The sequence below is a fragment of the Salvelinus sp. IW2-2015 genome, linkage group LG26 (assembly GCF_002910315.2).
Source record: "Salvelinus sp. IW2-2015 linkage group LG26, ASM291031v2, whole genome shotgun sequence".
NCBI classification, from domain to species: Eukaryota; Metazoa; Chordata; class Actinopteri; order Salmoniformes; family Salmonidae; genus Salvelinus; species Salvelinus sp. IW2-2015.
In genome coordinates this window covers 19867799-19891516 of record NC_036866.1, presented here as the reverse complement: position 1 = coordinate 19891516, position 23718 = coordinate 19867799, and the positions used below count along the sequence as shown (strand labels likewise).

The 23718-nt window shown below is 42.7% G+C and overlaps 1 pseudogene; it reads right to left on the bottom strand.

Annotated features, from left to right (window-relative positions):
* Positions 1 to 8504: 8504 nt before the first annotated feature.
* LOC111952721 (plasmanylethanolamine desaturase 1-like) overlaps positions 8505 to 23718 on the bottom strand; it is a 75881-nt pseudogene continuing 60667 nt past the window's right edge.

Sequence of the window (23718 nt, the reverse complement as noted above, 5' to 3'; positions counted from 1 at the left end):
CTTTGCCCTCGCTGAGTTGGATGTCTCTGGGTGCTCTGCGTTGTTGTCACCTATTGTACTCCTATGGTTCAATGAGAAAATGGATGTTGGGATGCCCTGGTTAAAAGCATTGGGCCAGTATCCGAAAGGTTGCTGGTTCAAATCCTCGAGCTAGCAAGGTGGAAAAATGTGCTGTTCTTCCCAGTTAACCTCCTACAACAACTGCTCTCCGGGCGCCGGTTTAAATGGATGTCGATTCAGAGGGATTGGGTTGAATGTGTAAAGCACATTTCGGTTGAATGCATTTAGTTGTGCAGCTGACTAGGCGTACCCTTTTCCCTTTCTTGTATTCCATGCAAATTATACTCATGCAAATACATTTTCTGGAACTGATGGAGCTTTTGTGAGAATGGCTCTACTGGTGTTTTCAGGATTGTCACTAGTTAACACAGACATATTGTCAAAATTGGTTATATTCAGTGTGGTTTAAGGTTAGGGTTAGGGTTAGGTTTCAAATCAGATTTTAAGAGGAGAAATTGTAGAAATAGACAGGGTTTATGACTTTGTGGCTATGGTAACTAGTGATGACCAGCATAGATATTTGGTTATCAATAACAAAATAATTGCCATTAAATTGTAAATTTAGGATATTGATACTACTAAATGACAATTTCGAATCCGTTGCTAAGCTTTTTCATCAACCTGTCACCTTTTCTTTATATGCCAATTGGTCCAGCACCAATCATCAGACAATTCTAGGTCCAAGAGGCTTCTAAACAGCTTCTACCCCCAAGCCATAAGACTCCTGAACATCTACTCAAATTGCTACCCAGACTATTCACATTGCCCCCACCCCCTCCCCTCTCCACACCACTGCCACTCTCTGTTGTCATCTATGCATAGTTACTTTAATTAACTCTACCTACATGTACATACTACCTCAACTAACCGGTGCCCCCGCACATTGACTCTGTACCGGCACTCCCCTATATATATTGTTATTTTTTACTGCTGCTCTTTGATTACTTGTTACTTTTATCTCTTATTCTTATCRATATTTTTTTAAACTGCACTGTTGGTTAGGTGCTCGTAAGTTAGCATTTCACTGTAAGGTCTACACCTGTTGTATTCGGCGCATGTGACTAWAACAATTTGATTTGATTTGAGACAAGATTCTGTTGCCACATGACTCTGCTTCAGTATAGGCACAAGTAGGAGTTTTACAACCTCCAGCAGTTCTATTGAACTAACAAGCAAGGCAGTCACAGCTTGGACAAAAGGCATGTCAAAGTGAACACACATGCCCTGAATGGAAACCTCTCCCAAAGCTCTATTTTTTTCAACATCCCATCCCCTTATCAAGTTTGATGTGTTAGTTTGAAGTTCTGAAATCTTGTGAGAGGATAATTGGCCCTTTCCTGCTTTGGGGATGCATAAAGGTATTGAGGCCAGGTGGAGAAGGTGGGAAGACTCAGGGAAAGTGTTAAGTATCAGCTGCAGTAGTTTATGTGTCAGGGGGCTAGGGTCAGTCTGTTATATCTGGAGTATTTCTCCTGTCTTATCCTGTGTCCTGTGTGAATTTAAGTATGCTCTCTCTAATTCTCTCTTTCTGTCTTTCTTTCTCTCTCTCGGAGGACCTGAGCCCTAGGACCATGTGTCACGTTCCTGACCTGTTTTCCTTGTTTTTGTATGTGTTTAGTTGGTCAGGGCGTGAGTTGGGGTGGGCATTCTATGTTATGTGTTTCTATGTTGGGTTAAATGTGTTGCCTGATATGGTTCTCAATTAGAGGCAGGTGTTTGACGTTTCCTCTGATTGAGAACCATATTAAGGTAGGCTGTTCTCACTGTTTGTTTGTGGGTGATTGTTCCTGTGTCTGTGTCACCACACGGGACTGTTTCGTGTTTTCGTTCGTTTGTGTAGTCTGTACCTGTTCGTGCGTTCTTCGTGTATATGTAAGTTCTCAAGTTCAGGTCTGTCTACGTCCTGTCTCTTATACACATCTAGATGTGTATAAGAGACAGGTACCTGTTCGTGCGTTCTTCGTGTATATGTAAGTTCTCAAGTTCAGGTCTGTCTACGTCGTTTGTTGTTTTGTAGTTTGTTTAAGAGTTTTACCGTCTTCGTCTGTCTGTAAATAAATTCATTATTTCCTCATTCAACGCTGCGTTTTGGTCCGACCCTTACTCCTCCTCCTCATCCGAGGAGGAGGCATTAGACAGCCGTAACACCATGCCTCAGGACTACCTGGCATGAATACTCCTTGCTGTCCCCAGTCCACCTGGCCGTGCTGCTGCTCCAGTTTCAACTGTTCTGCCTGCGGCTATGGAACCCTGACCTGTTCACCGGACGTGCTACCTGTCCCAGACCTGCTGTTTTCAACTCTCTAGAGACAGCAGGAGCGGTAGAGATACTCTCAATGATCGGCTATGAAAAGCCAACTGACATTTACTCCTGAGGTGCTGACTTGTTGCACCCTCGACAACTACTGTGATTATTATTATTTGACCATGCTCATTTGAACATCTTTGCCATGTTCTGTTATAATCTCCACCCGGCACAGCCAGAAGAGGACCACCCCTCATATACTGGTTCCTCTCTAGGTTTCTTCCTAGGTTTTGGCCTTTCTAGGGAGTTTTTCCTAGCCACCGTGCTTCTACACCTGCATTGCTTGCTGTTTGGGGTTTTAGGCTGGGTTTCTGTACAGCACTTTGATATATCAGCTGAAGTAAGAAGGGCTATAMAAATACATTTGATTTGATCAGTAACATTTCACCAGAGAAATCTCATGCACTGTTTACTGCAAAACTAGACCCACCCACACAAAGAAGCTCTTTTACAGACTGCAGTTTTCCATAATACGCATGCACGCACGCACACACACACACACACACCCGCACACACACACACACACACACGCAGTGAGGCAGTGCATGTACCACCAAGGTGTATGGCATCAAATCAGCGTGCGAGATGGCGCTGTCGAGCAAGATGAAACATCATTGAGCAAGCAAACACTGAGTCAAGAGTGCAGAGGATGGGTCCCGCAAGCAGAGGATGAGTCCCACGAGTGCACAGACCAGTCGAGAGCGCAGAATGTAGTCGAGCGAGTAGAGGATGGGTCCTGCAAGCACACAGGCAGCGGGGGGATGCAGATTAAACTAGAGTTGCATTGTGACTGAGAAAGCAGAATATCATTGCGGCACACAAAATATTAATTCAAAAGCAGAGATTTTGTTTTGTTTTGCACAAAGTCAGAATTATTATGTCTAAACCCCGCCTATTTAAACAATTTATCTTCTTAAACTCTGGTTTTAAACCTAACCCTAACCTTAACCACACTGCTAACCGTATGCCTTTCCCTAACCTTAAATTAAGACCAACAAGCACATTTTTGTTTTCCCAAATTTTTATGATGCAGACAGTTTTGACTTTGTGGCTGTGTTATCTACAGGATTTTGCCGGTGAAATGCAAGGTGAGGGTGGTGAAGTAGGGATGATGACCAATGATGAAAAGGTAAGCTCAATAGTTTTTCAGTAAAGAACCTAACCAACCAACTAATTAACTAACCTAGCTTGCCTAATCAAAAGCAGGCTATTGATTAGGCAAGCTACATAGGTTAGGTCAGCTACTGTAGCAGCTAGCGAGGAAGCTAACTAGCTAGCTAGCTAGTTAGCTAGTTATCTATCTAATGTTTACCCACATATAAAAGTTACCAGTATCTTTGGTTTAACCAAGATTATTGTAGCTACCTGGCTAAATCAGCAAGGGGTTAGTAGAGAAGGAGGTCTTGGAAGACTAGCATGACTGGGAGGGAGTGGTGGAGGAGGGAGAGGCAGGGGGAGAACAGACAGGGAAGGCCCTCACTGGGGAAGAGGCCCTTGATTGAGACGGGGTGAGAGGGAGCCGTGAGAGGTCAAACTCAGAACTAAACAGCCAACATTGTAAAGATCTAATTGCGTACTTTGAGATACAGTCTATTTGAAATACACATTTGATTACTTTACTCAGGCATTTTTGTTGCAGTTACAATATACGAGAATGACCTCCAACCATCTTCTCTCTCTCCATCCCTGTCTCCATGCAGGCCCACTTGTAGTATGTGGTCGGGAAGTTGTTCTCTGCTTATCTCACAGAAATAGGAGTTACAGGAGTCCACTCTGTTCCATGTACCTTGGCTCTCTATGCACAGCACTCTGGGAACTTCCTGCAGGTAACCATGATTTCTATCAATCATCCCTTAACTTAATCATTAGTGGTATTGAGAGTTCCTCTAATTGCTTTGACGCTGTATGGAGGCATTGTTATTATGATATTTATCAAGCAGAGAGGATGACATGTTATTGACTTTGTCCAACCGTTGTTTATTTGGTTAGAAATATGGTTCTATACAGAGGATGGACATATACTGAATGTGTAGAAGTAGGTTAGGTAAGGGATGAAGTGAAAACCTACAGGAGGATAGCTCTCTACGACGAGGGTTGGGCATTAAATGACAGCAAGCTGTTAAATACTGAACCATACTGACTGACGAGTGACGTGGATTGGTACAGCTCGCCTCAATCCGACATAGTATGTTATCACTTATTTGGCAAAATGATTATCCATAGTTGCCTCTTTTGATACAGCAGCAGTCTTTAAATGACCTTGAATGCAACACTAACATGTTAAAACTTGTCAACTCCAATTGAACTCTGTCTATTACATTTCCTGACATCAAATTTTTACTGTCTCTCACTGCAGTTGTTTTCCCAGGAGACAGATCAGGGTGTGTGTAGAAAACATGTCTGACAAGGTCTAGTCTAGTTCATTGCCCTGGACCACTACACCTATGAGGCAGAGAATGCCGAGTTTGGACCTGTGAGTCACCTTTGACCTTGACATCTTTCTTCTAAGGATTTTGGGGTCATGGGTGTTCCTTAACTCATCTTGTGCCTTACACAAATCAGCAAATATGTTTCCCTCCACCTTTCTCGGGGAAGTCCTGACCAGGGGTATCAAACTCCAATGTCTATGAACCTGTTGTGTTGGCATAGTTACCGGACCTGTCACGACTTCGACGTCACCGGCTTTCTAGCCATCGCCGCTCCATTTTTCATGTATCCATTTGTTTTGTCTTGTTCCCTGCACACCTGGTTTTCATTCCCCAATCAATCTACATGTATTTATTCCTCTGTTCCCCATCATATCTTTCTGTAAGATTGTTTGTGTTACGTGTGTTTTGTTGACACGCCAGACTGGCTTGTTTTTTCCGTGTTATTTTTCACGAAGATGTTTATTGTTAAACATAATTCTTGTGACTGTTTTGTGCGTTTTGCACTTTTGCCTAAATAAAGTGTGCGCCTGTTCAAATCTCTGCTCTCCTGCACCTGACTTCGCTACCAGTACGCACAAATATGACAGAACCAGTGGGAGGAGGTGTTGATGACAGTCTTGCGCCCCAATGTGATCTCAACAAACTGCCGCTGTGTCAACACCATGCCTGATGATGACAACCAAATGATATTCTTCCACCTTGGATCACAGTAAACACACACCTAATATCTCTCTCTGTGTATGTCTGTTGCGTGTGAGAGAGTGAGTAATGCAAGTGTGTGCAAGTGTGTGTGTAGTATGTGATGTACGTTTTGTGTATATGATTCCACTCTGAGACTGTATACACCCTGTAATTATGCCTGTTTTTGTTTGCACACCCTTTTCTTGTGTGTGATTTTGTGTAGTGTTTTGTGACATCCATCTCTCTCTCGTCTGCTCAGATATCCCAAGACCAGCGTTGAGGCAGGAATGGACTACACTGTTCGTCTGAGCTTGTCCCTCTACTCTGCACTTAGTGATGTCCAGTCCCCATACACACTCATCGACTTGGTTAGTTCCCAGAAGGGCTGAACGATATGGGAAAATAATTTTTATTTTAGATTTTTGTACCAAATATTATGATTGCGATTTTACTTGTGATTACAGATCAAAACATTTTGGTCAACTGTTGGAATCATAGAAATGGAATGATCATTATGATTTTATAGTTGGAATACAGTGGGCACTTAGAATGCAGTTTTGTGACAATGAAGGAAAAAGTAAGGGAGGGGATGGTTGTGACAGAGTAGGAGCCAAAGTGTTGGTAGGTGTTTCCCACGGGGCCCTAATTAGATTTAAATAGATGGGTACATTCAGACAAAGATTTTAGAATATTATCTCTGATTAAGAACAAGCTGTTGCACAAACAATGCTGATTTACTCCACCACTGTTAATGGCCTGTATTAGAGCAAACGCTTGGTTACAAATTTTGTCCTATCTCTGTGGATTAGCTAGCTAGCGATTAGTATTAAGGGCTAACACACATCTTTTAGGCACATTTGCAGCTTGCTAAAATCAACTAACTAGCATTCTTCCGAGAGAAAGTTACACAAACGAATAGTATAGTACAGAAAACGTCGATTTATATTAGGAAGAAAAGTGGAAAGCTGCGTTGTTCTTGTTTGGAAAAATTTGTTGACTGCTTGCTGTTTGGTCAGTGCATGCAGACTGAATCTCGAGCACGAGGAAGTGCCTGCTTGAGTGACAGGGCTTGGTGTATGTGGGATTGGAAAGCGACCAATGGAGGAGAGACTGAGAGAGAACTCCGTCAACTCAAGCAATAAATCAAAAGTTTAAAAAAGGGCATTACAGATGGCTAAGTGGCGTTTCAAAATATGGCATCCTCTTGCGATATGGATATTGCAAATGCCAATATTGCAATTGTAACGGCTTTCTTCTGTGGACGAAGGAGAGGACCAAAGCGCAGCGTGGTTAGTGTTCATCATTTTTAATAAAGACAATAAACGTGAACACTACAAAATACAAAACAACAAATGTGAAAAACCGAAACAGTTCTGTCTGGTGCAGACACACGAAGAACAGAAGACACACCCACAAACCCAACAAAAACAGGCTACCTAAATATTGGTTCCCAATCAGAGACAATGACTAACACCTGCCTCTGATTGAGAACATACCAGGCCAAACAAGAAACGGGAAAACTAGACACACAACATAGAATGCCCACTCAGCTCACGTCCTGACCAACACTAAACAAGAAAACACAAAAGAACTATGTCAGAACGTGACAGTAACCCCACAAGGTGCGGACTTCGGCCGCAAACCTGAACCTATAGGGGAGGGTCTGGGTGGGCATCTGTCCGTGGTGGCGGCTCTGGCGCAGGACGTGGACCTCACTCCACCATAGTCTTTGTCGGCTTTAGTGTCCTCCTAGGAACGGCGACCCTCGCCGCCGACCTAGGATTGGCAACCTACTAAATGGCCCCACTGGACTGAGGGCAGCTCGGACTGAGGGGCAGCTCCGGACTGAGGGGCAACTCCGGACTGAGGAGCAACTCCGGACTGACGGCAAACTCCGGACTGACGGCACTCCGGACTGACGGGCAGCTCCAGAAATGAGGGGCAACTCCGAGACAGAGGGGTAACTCCGGACTGAGGGGCAACTCCGGACTGAGGGCAACTCAGGACTGAGGGGTAGCTCAGACTGAAGGCAGCTCCGGCTGAAGCCAGCTCCTGACTGGCGGGCGGCTATGGCGGCTCCTGACTGGCGGGAGGCTCTGCGGCTCCTGACTGCGGGGCGGCTCTGGCGGCTCCTGACTGGCGGGCGGCTCTGGCTGCTCCTGACTGGCGGACGGCTCTGGCGGCTCCTGACTGACGGACCGCTCTAGCGGCTCCTGACTGATGGGCGGCTCTAGCGGCGCTGGGCAGACGGGCGGCTCAGATGGCGCTGGGCAGACGGGCAGCGCAGGCGGCACTGGGCAGACGGGCAGCTCAGGCGGCGCTGGGCAGACGGGCAGCTCAGGCGGCGCTGGGCAGACGGCAGACTCTGGCCTGCTGAGGCGCACAGTAGGCCTGGTGCGTGGTGCCGGAACTGGTGGTACCGGACTGGGGAAACGCACCACTGGGCGAGTGCGGGGAGGAGGAACAGGGCGTACAGCGCTCTGGAGACGCACAAGAGGCTTGGTGCGTGATGTTGACACTGGTGGTACTGGGCTGGTGCGAGGGGCTGCCACAGGCAGACTGGTGCGTGGAGAAGGCACCGGATAGACCGGACCGTGGAGGTGCACTACAGGTCTCAAGCACCGAGCCTGCCCAACCCTACCTGGCTGAATACTCCCCGTGGCCATGCCAGTGCGGCGAGGTGGAATCAGCCACAATGGGCTATGAACACGTATGGGAGACACCATACATAGGGCTGGTGCCATGTACCCCGGCCCAAGGAGACGCACTGGTGACCAGATGCGTAGAGCCGGTTTCATGGCACCTGGCTCGATGCCCACCCTAGCCCGGCCGATACGAGGTGCTGGAATGTACCGCACCGGGCTATGCACACGCACCGGGGACACCGTGCGCATCTCTGCATAACACGGTGCCTGCCCGGTCGCTCTCTCTCCACGGTAAGCACGGGGAGTTGGCTCAGGTCTCCTACCTGGCTTAACACCACTCCCCGTGTGCCCTCCCCCAATAAATTTTTGGGGCTGCCTCTCTGGCTACCAGCCGCGCTTACGTGCAGCCTCCTCATACCACCACCTCTTCGCTGCCTCCAGCTCAGCTTTGGGGCGGCGATACTCACCAGCCTGTTTCCATGGTCCCTTGCCGTCCAGTATTTCCTCCCAAGTCCAGGAGTCTTGTGTTTTCGGCCGCTGCTGTTGCTGCCCGTTACCACGCTGCTTGGTCCTATTGTGGTGGGTGGTTCTGTAACGGCTTTTCTTCTGTGGACGAAGGAGAGGACCAAAGCGCAGCGTGGTTAGTGTTCATCATGTTTAATAAAGACAATAAACGTGAACACTACAAAATACAAAACAACAAATGTGAAAAACCGAAACAGTTCTGTCTGGTGCAGACACACGAAGACAGAAGACAATCACCCACAAAACCCAACACAAAACAGGCTATTTAAATATGGTTCCCAATCAGAGACAATGACTAACACCTGCCTCTGATTGAGAACCATATCAGGCCAAACATAGAAACGGGAAAACTAGACACACAACATAGAATGCCCACTCAGCTCACGTCCTGACCAACACTAAAARAAAGAAAACACAAAAGAACTATGGTCAGAACGTGACAGCAATTTTGAGTAATCGTGCTGTTCTAGATCCCACCCACACACACTGTTAAACACTTAGACACAACTGAGACTTTTGTAAAAATCATGCATTGTGCTGATTGTGCTGAATGTGCTGATGCCCCACTGTAAGAACCTGGAGATCTTCACTGGTTTTGAGGGAGGCCACCAACAGTGCCTGGGATACATTCCAGCATTACCGCTGTCTGGAGAACAACCAGAGCGTGGTCAAGATCGCCTCCACTGACATCTTCCTGACATCTTCTTTAGCGGGTTAGCTCTGCTGCACCCGGGATCTAAAGGTATGGCACCACACTCACAACAGTCATGTATGACTGCTTAAATATCATTAAACATACTTGTGCAGTGCATTTGGAAAGTATTCAGACCCTTTCCCTTTTCCACATTTTGTTATGTTACAGCCTTATTCTAAAATGAATTTAATTATATTTTTCTTAGCAATCTACACACAATAACACATAAAGACTAAACAAAAACAGGTTTTTAGTAATGTTTGCAAATGTATAAAAAAAAAACAGAAATCACTTATTTACCTAAATATTCAGACCATTTGCTATGAGACTCGAAATTGAGCTCCGGTGCATCCTGTTTACATTCATCATCCTTGAGATATTTCTACAACTTGATTGGAGTCCACCTGTGGTAAATTCAATCGATTGGACATGATTTGGAAAGGCACAAACTTGTCTACWTAAGGTCCCACAGTTGACAGAACCCGACCGGCACTCTGACAGAGCTTCAGAGTTCCTCTGTGGAGATGGAGAACCTTCCAGAAGGACAACCATCTCTGCAGCACTCCACCAATCAGGCCTTTATGATAGAGTGGCCAGACAGAAGCCACTCCTCAGTAAAAGGGACATGATAGCCCGCTTGGAGTGTGCCAAAGGCACTTAAAGGACTCTCAAACCAAGAGAAACAAGATTCTCTGGTCTGATGAAACCAAAATTGAACTCTTTGGCCTGAATGTCAAGCATCATGTCTGGAGGAAACCTATCACCATCCCTACGGTGAAGCATAGTGGTGGAAGCATCATGCTGTGGGGATGTTTTTCAGCGGTAGGGACTGGGAGACTAGTCAGGATGAACGGAAAGATGAACAGAGCAAAGTACAGAGAGAACCTTGATGAAAACTTGCTCCAGAGTGCTCAGGACCTCAGACTGGAGCGAAGGTTCACCTTCCAACATGACAACGACRTTAAGCACACAGCCAAGAAAACTCATGAGAGGCTTCGGGACAAGTCTCTGAATGTCCTTGAGTGGCCCAGCCAGAGCACGGAATTGAACCTAATCGAACATCTCTGGAGCGACCTGAAAATAGCTGTGCAGCGACGCTCCGCATCCAACCTAACAGAGCTTGAGAGGATCTGCGGAGAAGAAGGGGAGAAACTCCCCAAATACAGGTGTGCCAAGCTTGTAGCATCATACCCAAGAAAACTTGAGGCTGTAATCGCTGCCAAATGTGCTTCAACAAAGTACTGAGTAAAGGGTCTGAATACTTATGTCAATGTGATATTTCAGTTTTTTTTTGGTTTTTTTTTTTTTACAAATTGCAAAAATGTATAAACTTATTTTTGCTTTGTCATTATGGGGTATTGTGTGTAGATTGATGAGGAAACAAAAACATATCAAGCAATTTCAGAATAAGCCTCTAATGTAACAAAATGTGGAAAAAGTCAAGGGGTCTGAATACTTTCCGAATGCACTGTATGCTCTTTTATGTGTTTTGTAACTAAAGGGCGAAGTAATGTTTCTTATGGCTCCATAATACTGACGAATAAATGAATTGTACACATATGCTCAATCCCACATAGAGACATCTGTCCAAACATGCAAAAGCTCTGTGCCATTTTATTTTACCTCGCATGCATTTTCCGTTTCTCTCTCTAAAACCCCATCGGAGGAGAGGACCTAAGGTTCCTGCCCTCAGACCTCCAATGAGTTTTGAGAAGGATGTGAATAGAGAGGAATTGAGAAGTTGAGCTGAGATTAATTGGGACAGAGCTCATGTCATTGCTCTGTCCTTAAATCAAATAACATTTTATTTGTAACATGCTTCGTAAACAACAGGTGTAGACTAATAGTGAAATGCAGAGAGAAAGAAAAGAGAGAAAAAAATTGAAAAGTAAAACACATAATAATGGGGGCGATTATACACGATAACTTGGCTATATACACAAGGTACCTGAAAAAGGAAAGCAATCATTTTATCGTTTTTTATTTTCATCGTTTTGACAGCCAAACTGTCTTCATCAGGGTATATAAATATAAAAAATGAAAAAATAATATATATATACAGTTGAAGTCGGAAGTTTACATACACCTTAGCCAAATACATTTAAAATCAGTTTTTTACAATTCCCGACATTTAATCCTAATAAAAATTCCCTGTCTTAGGTCAGTTAGGATCACTACTTTATTTTAAGAATGTGAAATGTCAGAATAATAGTAGAAAGAATGATTTATTTCAGCTTTTATGTCTTTCATCACATTCCCAGTGGGTCAGAAGTGTACATACACTCAATTAGTATTTGGTAGCATTGCCTTTAAATTGTTTAACTTGGGTAAAATGTTTCGAGGGCCTTCCACAAGCTTCCCACAATAAGTTGGGTGAAATTTGGGCCATTCCTCCTGGCAGAGCCTGTGTAACTGAGTCACGTTTGTAGGCCTCTTTGCTCGCACACGTTTTTTCAGTTCTGCCCACAAATATTCTATAGGACTGAGGTCAGGGCTTTGTGATGGCCACTCAAATACCTTGACTTTGTTGTCCTTAAGCTATTTTGCCACAACTTTGGAAGTATGCTTGGGGTCATTGTCCATTTGGAAGATCCATTTGTGACCAAGCTTTAACTTCCTGACTGATGTCTTGAGATGTTGCTTCAATAAATCCACATAATTTTCCTACCTCATGATGACAACTAATTTGAGAAGTGCCACCAGTCCTCCTACAAGCAAAGCACCCTACAGCATGATGCTGCCACCCCGTGCTTCACGGTTGGGATGTGTTTCTTCGGCTTGCAAGCCTCCCCCTTTTTCCTCCAAAAATAACGATGGTCATTATGGCCAAACAGTTCTATTTTTGTTTCATCAGACCAGAGGACATTTCTCCAAAAAGTACGATCTTTGTCCCCATGTGCAGTTGCAACCGTAGGCTGGTTTTTTATGGCGGTTTTGGAGCAGTTGCTCTTCGCTGACGAGGCCTTTCAGGTTATGTCGATATAGGACTCGTTTTACTGTGGATATAATACTTTTGTACACGTTCCTCCAGCATCTTTACAAGGTCCTTGCTGTTGTTCTGGATTTATTTGCACTTTTTGCACCAAAGTACGTTAATCTTTAGGAGACAGAATGCGTCTCCTTCCTGAGCGGTATGACGGCTGCGTGGTCCCATGGTGTTTATACTTGCGTACTATTGTTTGTACAGATGAACGTGGTACCTTCAGGCATTTGGAAATTGCTCCTAGGGATGAACCAGACTTGTGGAGGTCTACAATTGTTTTTCTGAGGTCTTGGCTGATTTCTTTAGATTTTCCCATGATATCAAGCAAAGAGGCACTGAGTTTGAAGGTATGCCTTGAAATACATCCACAGGTACACCTCCAATTGACTCAAATGATGTCAATTAGCCTATCAGAAGCTTCTTAAGCCATGACATAATTTTCTGGAATTTTCCAAGCTGTTTAAAGGCACAGTCAACTTAGTGTATGTAAACTTCTGAACCACTGGAATTGTGATACAGTGAGTTATCAGTGAAATAATGTGTCTGTAAACAATTGTTGGAAAAATTACTTGTGTCATGCATAAAGTAGATGTCCTAACCGACTTGACAAAACTATAGTTTGTTAACAAGAAATGTGTGGAGTGGTTGTAAAATGAGTTTTAAGGACTCCAACCTAAGTGTATGTAAACTTTCGACTTCAACTGTATATCTCTTAAAATTATGTATAATATCCCCAAGGGTAAAATAGTAAATAATGGTTACTTCTCAGAATGTTTGAACTGTCAAGAAGAGTAAAACAAGGCTGTCTGCTGTCTACATATCTACATATGTTTATGGTCAGAGGTTCAGGAATCTATATCGGAGATGTCTGAGTGCTATCTATCCAAAATGTAATGTGTATAAAGAAACAATATATTTGTTATGTGAACGCTGTGTATACAAGTACCATGTATGTAAAATGTATACAGTATGTAACATAAAAGCTGTAAAAACAAACAATTAAAACAAAGTTACTTTTGTCCTCCGAAGAGGGGGGGTGGTGAATGTGCCAATATATATATTTTTTTATAATAATGAATCACAGGACTCAACACTGGACTGCCCAAGGGCAAGCATTTGTTAGTTTGTCCATCACTCCAGTGAAAGGAAAGGGAAAGGGGGATACCTAGTCAGTTGTACAACTGAATGCATACAACTGAAATGTGTCATCCGCATTTAACCCAACCCCTCTGAATCAGAGAGGTGCGGGGGGTCTGCCATAATCGACATCCATGTCTTCGGCGCCCGGGGAACAGTGGGTTAACTGCCTTGTTCAGGGACTGAACAACAGATTTTTTTATCCCACCTTTAATCCCGCCCACACCAGCCTAAAAATGAACTGAAACCCAAAGGTGCCAAGACTTGAGAAAATGAGAGTGAAAATTAGACAAAGATGTGACTATTGTTGGTTGACAATTTGATGCTTTCAAATGTACTTTTTGAATGTTTATATTTTTTGATTCAGACATGTTTCTTTTTGATCTGCTGCAATGATGTTCTGCTCACCCAAAGTCACACTTGCAAGCTCTCAAGTTTGGCCTGTCCACCTGCTCTCTCAACTGGCCTGTCCGCCTGCTCTCTTGACCACATTCTGCGCTCCCGACTGGTCTGTGCACTCTTGACACTCATCACTCTCAACTCAGTGTTTGTTTGCTGAATGATGTTTCATCTTGCTCGACAGCTCCATTTAACCTGCAATGGACTACAGAGCCTCAAAGGTGCAGTGAGGGTGTCGCAGTGACAGACTAGCCAGTCATGGGCGTCAGGATTCCCGTGAAATTTGTCGGAGAGGAGTGAAGTGGAGTGAGGTGCTAAAAAGCTGCCACAGTTTCACAATCCACACTGGTTAACTTCTCTGGGATATGTGGGATGCTAACTTCCCACTTGGCCAAAAGCCAGAGAAAATGCAGAGCGCCATATTCAAATAAATTACTATAAAAATCTAACTTTCATGAAATCACACATGAAAGACACCAAATTAAAGCTACACTTGTTGTGAATCCAGCCAACATATCTGATTTAAAAAAGGATTTACGGCGAAAGCACACCAAACGATTATGTTAGGTCAGTACATAGCCACAGAAAAACACAGCCATTTTCCCAGCCAAAGATAGGAGTCACAAAAAGCAGAAATAGAGATAAAATGTATCACTAACCTTTGATGATCTTCATCAGATGACACTCATAGGACATCATGTTACACAATACATGTATGTTTTGTTCGATAATGTGCATATTTATATCCAAAAATCTCAGTTTACATTGGCGCCATGTTCAGAAATGCCTCCAAAATATCCGGAGAAATTGCAGAGAGCCACATCAAATAACAGAAATACTCATCATAAACTTTGATGAAAGATACATGTTTTACATAGAATTAAAGATACACTTGTTCTTAATGCAACCGCTGTGTCAGATTTCAAAAAAACTTTACGGAAAAAGCAAACCATGCAATAATCTGAGACGGCGCTCAGATATAAACAACATTTCTCCGCCATGTTGGAGTCAACAGAAATACGAAATTACATCATAAATATTCCCTTACCTTTGATGATCTTCATCAGAATGCACTCCCAGGAATCCTAGTTCCACAATAAATTGTTGTTTTGTTCAATAATGTCCGTTATTTATGTCCAAGTAGCTACTTCTGTTAACACCTATAGTACACATATCCAAACGCTCACGCAGATCCAGGCGAACGTCGGACGAAAACTTCAAAAAGTTATATTACAGGTCGAATAAACTTGTCAAACTAAGTAGAGAATCAATCTTTAGGATGTTGTTATCATAAATATTCAATAACTTTCCAACCGGAGAATTCCTTTGTGTCTATTGAAGTAATGGAACGCAAGTCGATATCATGTGGAATGCGCTTGACCAGGAACTGGCACTCTGCCAGACCACTGACTAAAACAGCTCCCATCCGGCCCCACATCACAGTAGAAGCTTCATTCAACGTTCTACAGACTGTTGACATCTAGTGGAAGGCATAGGAAGTGCAAACAGATCCATATCCCACTGGGATTTCAATAGGTGATGAGTTGAAAATCGACCAGCCTCAGAATTCTCACTTCCTGTTTGGATTTTTTTCTCAGGTTTTTGCCTGCCATATGCGTTCTGTTATACTCACAGACATCATTCAAACAGTTTTAGAAACTTCAGAGTGTTTTATATCAAATAGTAATAATAATATGCATATATTAGCATCTGGGACAGAGTAGGAGGCAGTTCACTCTGGGCATGCTATTCATCCAAAGTGAAAATGCTGCCCCCTATCCTAGAGAAGTTAAGCAAGACAAGGACACAAATTGACTGGAGACCAGGACCCAGATTCCCAAAACCTTCTTAAGAAACAATTTCTGCTTAACTGCATTTTTTTCCCTTAACTATAGACTTATGAAGAAACTTATGTAAAGTTGCTATTCTTCAAAAAGTTCTTACTTATTTTTTTATATTTCTCCTTTAAGCCAAAAGTTAAGAAGGAATTAGATTCTTGAAAATTAAGTTATTGGATTTCTTCTTGGAAAGGTTAGTAATTCCAAGATAGCATAAATKTTGTCTTGAACTCAGGGAAGTGAGAGAATAAGATAATGAAAGCAATTTAGCATGTTTAATTCACTCAACTTAATCTGAAAGTTTCAGTGTTGATTATTTTAAACCCAAGAACATGTTTTAGAACAGTAATCTCCGTAAGAAATATGCTAACATGATTGCCATTGCTAGCTAGATACAGTATAGCTAGATTGGTTGTCTAGTAGCAATCATCTTAAGTAGATATTTAGGAAGTTAGTAAGAAGATATTTGAGAAGTTCTTAAGAAAATGATGAAATATTAATATATTGTTGAGAAATTGCACTCACGAACTATCTTATGAATCTCTTCTTTTTTCTTCTTAAGAAGCTTCTTAAGTTTTTGCATAAGAAGTGTTTTGTGAATCTGGGCCCTGTTCTGTCTGTGGATGAGAGAGGATCATGTCTGTCTGTATCTCTGTGTGTAAAATGAGTCTGTCTACATTGACACACTAGATCTATTTACAGCACATGAAGACATTTAAGGTCATTATTCAAAAATCACCATAGGGACAAACTCATGCAGCAAATTAAATAGGAGTAGAAAATGCAAGAAATGGGCGGTCCCACTCACTCAGAATTCTAACACAGAAAAGGGTTCACGTCACATGGTGCCTTGCAGGCAGAATAATATACAGTAAATTTAATTATGTTGAGTTAGCTCTTGTCTTAATTAAACATTTGCTCATTATTTATAGACAGGTTTTGGAGAGGGCTGCGAGATTAACTTAATCAGCGTATAATCGTGTCCAGCAATTTGCAGGAAATAATCTAATCAGGTATATGTAAAGCACTACAAATGTAATTCAGCAAATCACATTAGATCATCATCACAGGCGAACTGACGGTGGTTTGTCAGGAATATAGTTTGTGTCCTGTAGGTGCTGTGATTATGTGATATAACAGTGGTTGGCATATGGCTGGCTGATTGGGAATGTGAAGTACACAGCACAAGGGTAAGGGAAAGGGGGGCAGGCAGGGCCAAGAAGGGTTACACAGGGTCACCCATCCACTAGTCTAGAAAAATACTCATCTTTATGCAGCAGCACCAGTATATCCCTTAATGCCACAAGGGTTCCACAGGTCTGAGAGAGAGAGAGAGAGAGAGAGAGCAAAGAGAGAGAGAGAGGAGAAAACTCTCTAGGATTCAGCATCTTATTTAAATAGTTTTTCTAGGAAGTTTTTCTCGATTACATAGAATCTCTGTAACCAGGAGAGCCTTGGTCCCAGAGCGCAGCCAAGTCAACCGTTTTTGTCTAGGAAGTCTCAAATGGCGTTGAATGGTCTAATTGCTATGGGCTATACATATTTTTGGTGTAGGCCTATCACATACGTATTTTACTTCAGATATGAAATATGTTTGTAAAGGACATGATTGCCCCTGGCCTCTTGTTCATGCTGGTGTTGAAGCACTCAGCCGGGTGAGCCTCTAAATCCCTACTCCCAGATACTATCAATATTGCATGCAGCGATATATGACTTGCTTGTCTCTTAAAGGGACAGGGACAACATGTCTACTGTTGAACTACACACATACAGTAATGGCTGGATGCACACAACTAAGCAGGTAACATAATCAATTTACCGGAAATTATCCATGCTACTGTGTCGAATTATTTCAAAACATGTCAAAAGGGTACATTTAGAGAAACATTCTGCATATCTGTGTCCTTTCTTTAAGGATATAGGTCACAATATCAGATTGATTATAATGGTCATATCTCTGGTATGTCTTGAATCATATGGGAATTGACCCCAATTTCATTAATATGATTGAAATACTACAGTGCCTTCAGAAAGTATTCAGACCCATTGACTTTTTCCACATTTTGTTACGTTACAGCCTTATTCTTTAATGTATTAAAGCCTTTTATCCCCCTCATCAATCTACACACAATACCCAATAATGCCAAAGCCAAAACAGGTTTTTTGAATGTTTGTAGATTWTTTRTTTTTTTTTTTCTTAAAAGAATATATTCAGACCCTTTACTCAGTACTTTCTTGAAGCACCATTGGCAGCGATTACAGCATCAAGTCTTCTGAGGTATCACGCTACAAGCTTGGCACACCTTTATTTGGGGAGTTTCTTCCATTCTTTTCTGCAGATCCTCTCATGCCCTGTCATGTTGGATGGGGACCGTTGCTGCACAGCTATTTTCAGGTCTCCAGAGATGTTCGATCGGGTTCAAGTCCGGGCTCTGGCTGGGCCACTAAAGGACATTCAGAGACTTGTCCAGAAGCCAATCCTGTGTTGTCTTGGCTGAGTGATTAGGGTCGTTGTCCTGTTGGACGTTCAACCTTTGCTCCAGTCTGAGCGCTCTGGAGCAGGTTTTCATTAAGGATCGCTCTGTACTTTGCTCCATTCATCTTTTCCTTGATCCTGACTAGTCTCCCAGTCCCTGCTGCTGAATAACATCCCCACAGCATGATGCTACCACCACAATGCTTCACAGTAGGGATGGTGCCAGGTTTCCTCCAGACGTGACGCTTGGCATTCAGGACAAAGAGTTACATTTTGGTTTAATCAGACCAGAGAATCTTGTCTTTAGTTGCCTTTTGGCAAACTGCAAGCAGGCTGTTATGTGCCTTTTACTGAGGAATGGCTTCCGTCTGGCCACTCTACCATAAAGGCCTGATTGTTTAAATTTTTTTAAATTTATTTTATTTAACCTTTATTTAACTAGGCAAGTCAGTTAAAAATACATTCTTATTTTCAATGACGGCCTAGGAACAGTGGGTTAACTGCCTTGTTCAGGGGCAGAACGACAGATTTTTACCTTGTCAGCTCAGGGATTCGATTTAGCAGCCTTCCGGTTACTGGCCCAAAGCTCTAACCACTAGCCTACTAGGCTACCTGCCTAGTGAGTGCTGCAGAGATGGTTGTCCTTCTGGAAGGTTCTCCCATCTCCACAGAGGATCTCTAGAGCTCTATCAGAATGACCATCGGGTTCTTGGTCACCTCCCTGACCAAGGCCTTTCTCCCCCGATTGCTCAGTTTGGCTGGGCGGACAGCTCTAGGAAGAGTCTTGGTGGTTCCAAACGTATTCCATTTAAGAATGATGGAGGCCACTGTGTTCTTGGGGACCTTCAATGCTGCAGACATTTTTTGGTACCCTTCCCCAGATATGTGCCTCGACACAATCCTGTCTCGGAGCTCAACGGACAATTCCTTCGACCTCTTGGCTTGGTTTTTGCTGTGACATGAACTGTGTGGGACCTTATGTAGACAGGTGTGTGCCTTTCCAAATCATGTCCAATCAATTGAATTTACCACAGGCGGGCTCCAATCAAGTTGTAGAAACAACTCAAGGATGATCAATGGGAACAGGATACACCTGAGCTCAATTTTAAGGTATTTCTGTTTTATATTTTTAATACATTTGCAAAAATATCTAAAAAGCTGTTTTCGCTTTATTTGGCAAGGTAAGCAATCCCGGATAAAATTAACAGATTTACAAAGAGGTAAATATGTAGGAGAACTAACCGTACCAAACTTTAATTGTATTTCCAGGCACTAGCATTTTGRCCCATCCTAAATTGGTTGCGACATGATTCGTCCTCCCCTTGGCTGAGTATAGAGAAATATGGTGTCTCCTATTGCCCTGGAAGAGGTGGTTTTTACTGATATATTCCTTAATTTAAAAAAAATCTAAACTATGCTTTGGTCCTATTATAGCTCGCACCATTTCTATTTGGTGCAAAATTACATGACTCCAGCCGACGCTTGGCATTGCGCATGGTGATCTTAGGCTTGTGTGCGTCTGCTCGGCCATGGAAATCCATTTCATGAAGCTCCCGACGAACAGGTATTGTGCTGACGTTGCTTCCAGAGGCAGTTTGGAATTCGGTAGTGAGTGCTGCAACCGAGGACAGGTGGTCCCATTCTGTGAGCTTGTGTGGCCTACCACTTCGCGACTGAGCCACTGTTGTTCATAGGCATTTCACTGAGCTCTTCAGTAAGGCCTTTCTACTGCCAATGTTTGTCTATGGAGATTGCATGTGCTCGGTTTTATGCAACTGTCAGCAACGGGTGTGGCTGAAATAGCCGGTCCACTAYTTTAAAGGGGTGTCCACATACCTTTGTATATATAGTGTATTTTTTGTTCGTATTCTTATCATTTTTATTTCTTATTGTTGTTGCATTGTTGAGAAGGAACCTGCAAACAAGCATTTCATTGGACAATGTACACCATGCGTATCCCGTACATATTACTAATAAAACTTGACATTTTAAACTTTAACTAATCTTTCCCCTCATCGGTATACATCAAATTATAGTTTCACAGTCTACATGCTTTATCTCAGGTGACTATACACTAACCTCAATAATCCAAACATCACCTGTACAATCATTCTCTATTACACCCAAGTTACAAATCATAATAAATCCCATAACCCAATCTTAATCATGTCGTAGAAGAGGAGCATATACCCTGGACCCTCTCCAAGTCTATAAGATTAGTTTCCCTCTCTCTGCCTCTCTCCAGTTAAGTAAAGAGGAGGATGGGTAGTCCACTTAAATTAGAAGAGAGGGGATGATTCTGAAATAACAATTTAGAGCAGCAGAAGACTCTTCAGTGGGCTTTTAATTTCATGGTTTACTGTGTCTCCAGTGTACCTATACTGCCTAGTGAACAATACGCCTCTTCAACTAGCATTAAAACAATCAAGTATTCACTTCACCAAAACCCCAGTTGCCTTTACTATTGTGATGAGAGCTACCACATGGGCACACACAGACACAACTATACACAAAAACAAACATAAACACACACACACACATTGCTGAATCTTGTGAAAGTGCTGCTCTGGTCTTTTGTTGCAGAGGCAGGCCCCTCCCTCCCCATCCCTGTGTAACGTGTGTAATAATGTTTTTTATTTAGTTACAGCAGCGGAAGGGCCACCCTGAGATGGCTAGATTAAATATTGTGTGTCAGAGGAGAGGAGGAAATAGCATTGTACTGTCAGGAGAGGGGAGGTGAAAAATAACCTGTCATCACTTTCTGCCTTTTTCAATGCTCTCTTTCCTCTCTTCATTTTTGAGGTTTCTGAGGACAGAGTGAGAGACTGAGACGTTCGGTAATGGAAGGAGACAGTGAGAAGCAGAGGGTGGGAGGGAGTAGAGGAACACAAGGGTTGGAAAGGTGAGGCGAATGAGAGTGGGAGTGAGTGTGGACACTTTTAAGAAGATGTGTCAGAGACGCGAGAAACACAAAGATATCATTGGCAGTGTTTGATGGAATATTTACTTTAAGACAACACGGAAGTAAAACTGTAAATCAAGACAAAAACAATTAGTGTGCATACAGCTACATGCAAGCACGCACACAAACCCCCACAAACACACAGACACACACTCCTGACAGCTTTGACAAGGAGTGTGCAATGTTTTATAAATTCTCCATGTAAAATGCAGAATATTTTGATATCTGCCACAAGRGTCACAGCCAAATCAAGACTCCTCATGAGATAGCAATAGAATACATGTTAGTACTCTGCTCTGAGTGGCATCTGATCTGATGCTTTAAGATGCCATGTTGTCCATTTCCCACGCAGTGCAGCCATCAGTGTACTAGGGGGAAAAAACAAATGCGTCATAAATATACATGGTTGTTTCTCTAGTATTAACAAACAAGGAAGCATCCCTGCTAACAATTCTAGGAAAAGAGAACGTTTTGGTAATGTTACCCATAATGCTCCCCTGATGTTTGAGTGTCCAGTCTTCCATAAGTTAGGGGAACATTCTATCTATGTTGGTAAAAACCTTCTGAAAAACTTTTTAGAATGTTTTGGTGTTTAAGTTAGGAGAACATTCCCTTAATGTCAAGCAGAACTCATCTAGAACGTGGTTACAATCTTCTCAGAATTTACAACATTAATGTTCTAGATGGTTTTACGGGATGTTGCAGGAACATTTGTGTCTAGTTTGTTAAGGGTTAGGAGAATATTCCATCAACGTTCCACCAAACATGCACAGAGCATTGTTGCCATGTTCTCAGAATATACAATATTAACGTTCTAGACACATTAAATGAGAACGTTACAAGAACATTCTTGTGTCCTTTTTTCTCTGAGTTAGGAGAATATTCCATCAACGTCCCACCAAACATACACAGAACATGACTGCCATGTTTTCAGAATTTAAGGTATTAATGGTGAACAACTGATCCATTCACAGCTCTTTTTGTCTGTTGGGAAGTTTAGAAATACTCGTTGCTTTCTACGTACATCTTTGACACACTTGGACACAAATGATTACATTGTGCATGTTAATTTATACAGTAATTATTATGCAACATGTCCTCACCTGGGATTTGAACTCACAACCTCCTGGTTCACAGTATTCAGATCTTCCTGCTATTTGACTATTCACTCATCATTGATTTGATTTACTTATTTTAACAATTAAAGGGCTTTTCTGTATAGTTGTCTAACGTTCGTGGGGCATATTAAGTTTGCCGATGACACGACAGTGGTAGGCCTGATCACCGACGATGATGAGACAGCCTATAGGGAGGAGGTCAGAGACTTGGCAGTGTGGTGCCAGGACAACAACCTCTCCCTCAACATCAGCAAGACAAAGGAGCTGATCTTGGACTACAGGAAACGGAGGGCAGGGCACGCCCGCATTCACATCGACGGGGCTGTAATGGAGCGGGTCGAGAGCTTCAAGRTCCTCGGTGTRCACATAACTAAGGATCTATCATGGTCCACACACACCAACATAGTCATGAAGAGGGCACGACAAGGCCTCTACCCCCTCAGGAMGCTGAACAGATTTTGCATGGGTCCTCATATCCTCCAAATGTTTTACAGCTGCACCATTGAGAGCACCTTGACTGACTACATCACCGCTTGGTATGGCAACTGCTTGGCATCCGACTGCAAGGCGCTACAGAGGGTAGTGCCTATGGCCCAGTACATAACTGGGGCTGAGCTCCCTGCCTTCCAGGACCTCTATACCGGGTGGTGTCAGGGGAAAGCACAACATTTTTTCAAAGACTCCTTACACCCAAGTCATTGACTGTTTTCTCTGCTACCGCATGACAAGCGGTACCGATGAACCAAGTCTGGAACCAACAGGACCCTGAACAGCTTCTACACCCAAGCCATAAATAGTTTGTTAAATTGTTAACCAAATAGCTACCCAGACTATCTGCATTGATGTTTCTTGCACTAACGTTTTTCACATACACTGCTGCTACTGTTAATTATATGTCACTTTATTCCTATATAGTTATATGTACATACACTACATGACAAAAGTATGTGGACACTTGCAGGGGCATTGCCAGAATTTTGGGGACCCATGAAAAAAATCTACCGGGCCCCTAACATAGAAATCAGAATGTTTCAGATTAAAATAACATACTGAACAATATGTGTTATTAAATGGACTAACGAGAAGCTTCTGCTGCTCTATACTACAATTGTGCAGATACTAGTTTCCACCTCATCCTTTGCCTATATAAACAGTATTGTAAACATTTTTGGTTCCTAATGTTAACAAAAGCTGTCTCTGTCATGAGATTTTTATGATGTTTTATTATAAATAACTACACAATTGGTGACATATTTTGTAATATATGGTATTGTAGTCAGTTTTAATGAAGAAATTACTAATGATCCATGTTTCAGATTAAAGAATTTATTACCAATTCTTCTTAACAAGGCTAACCCTGTTCTGCCCTATGCATCATTCCTAAATATATGCCTAAATAACATAACCAAAATAAAAAAATGTCCTGAACTATGTGGACTGCGGGCATAAATGTGGTACTTACAGAG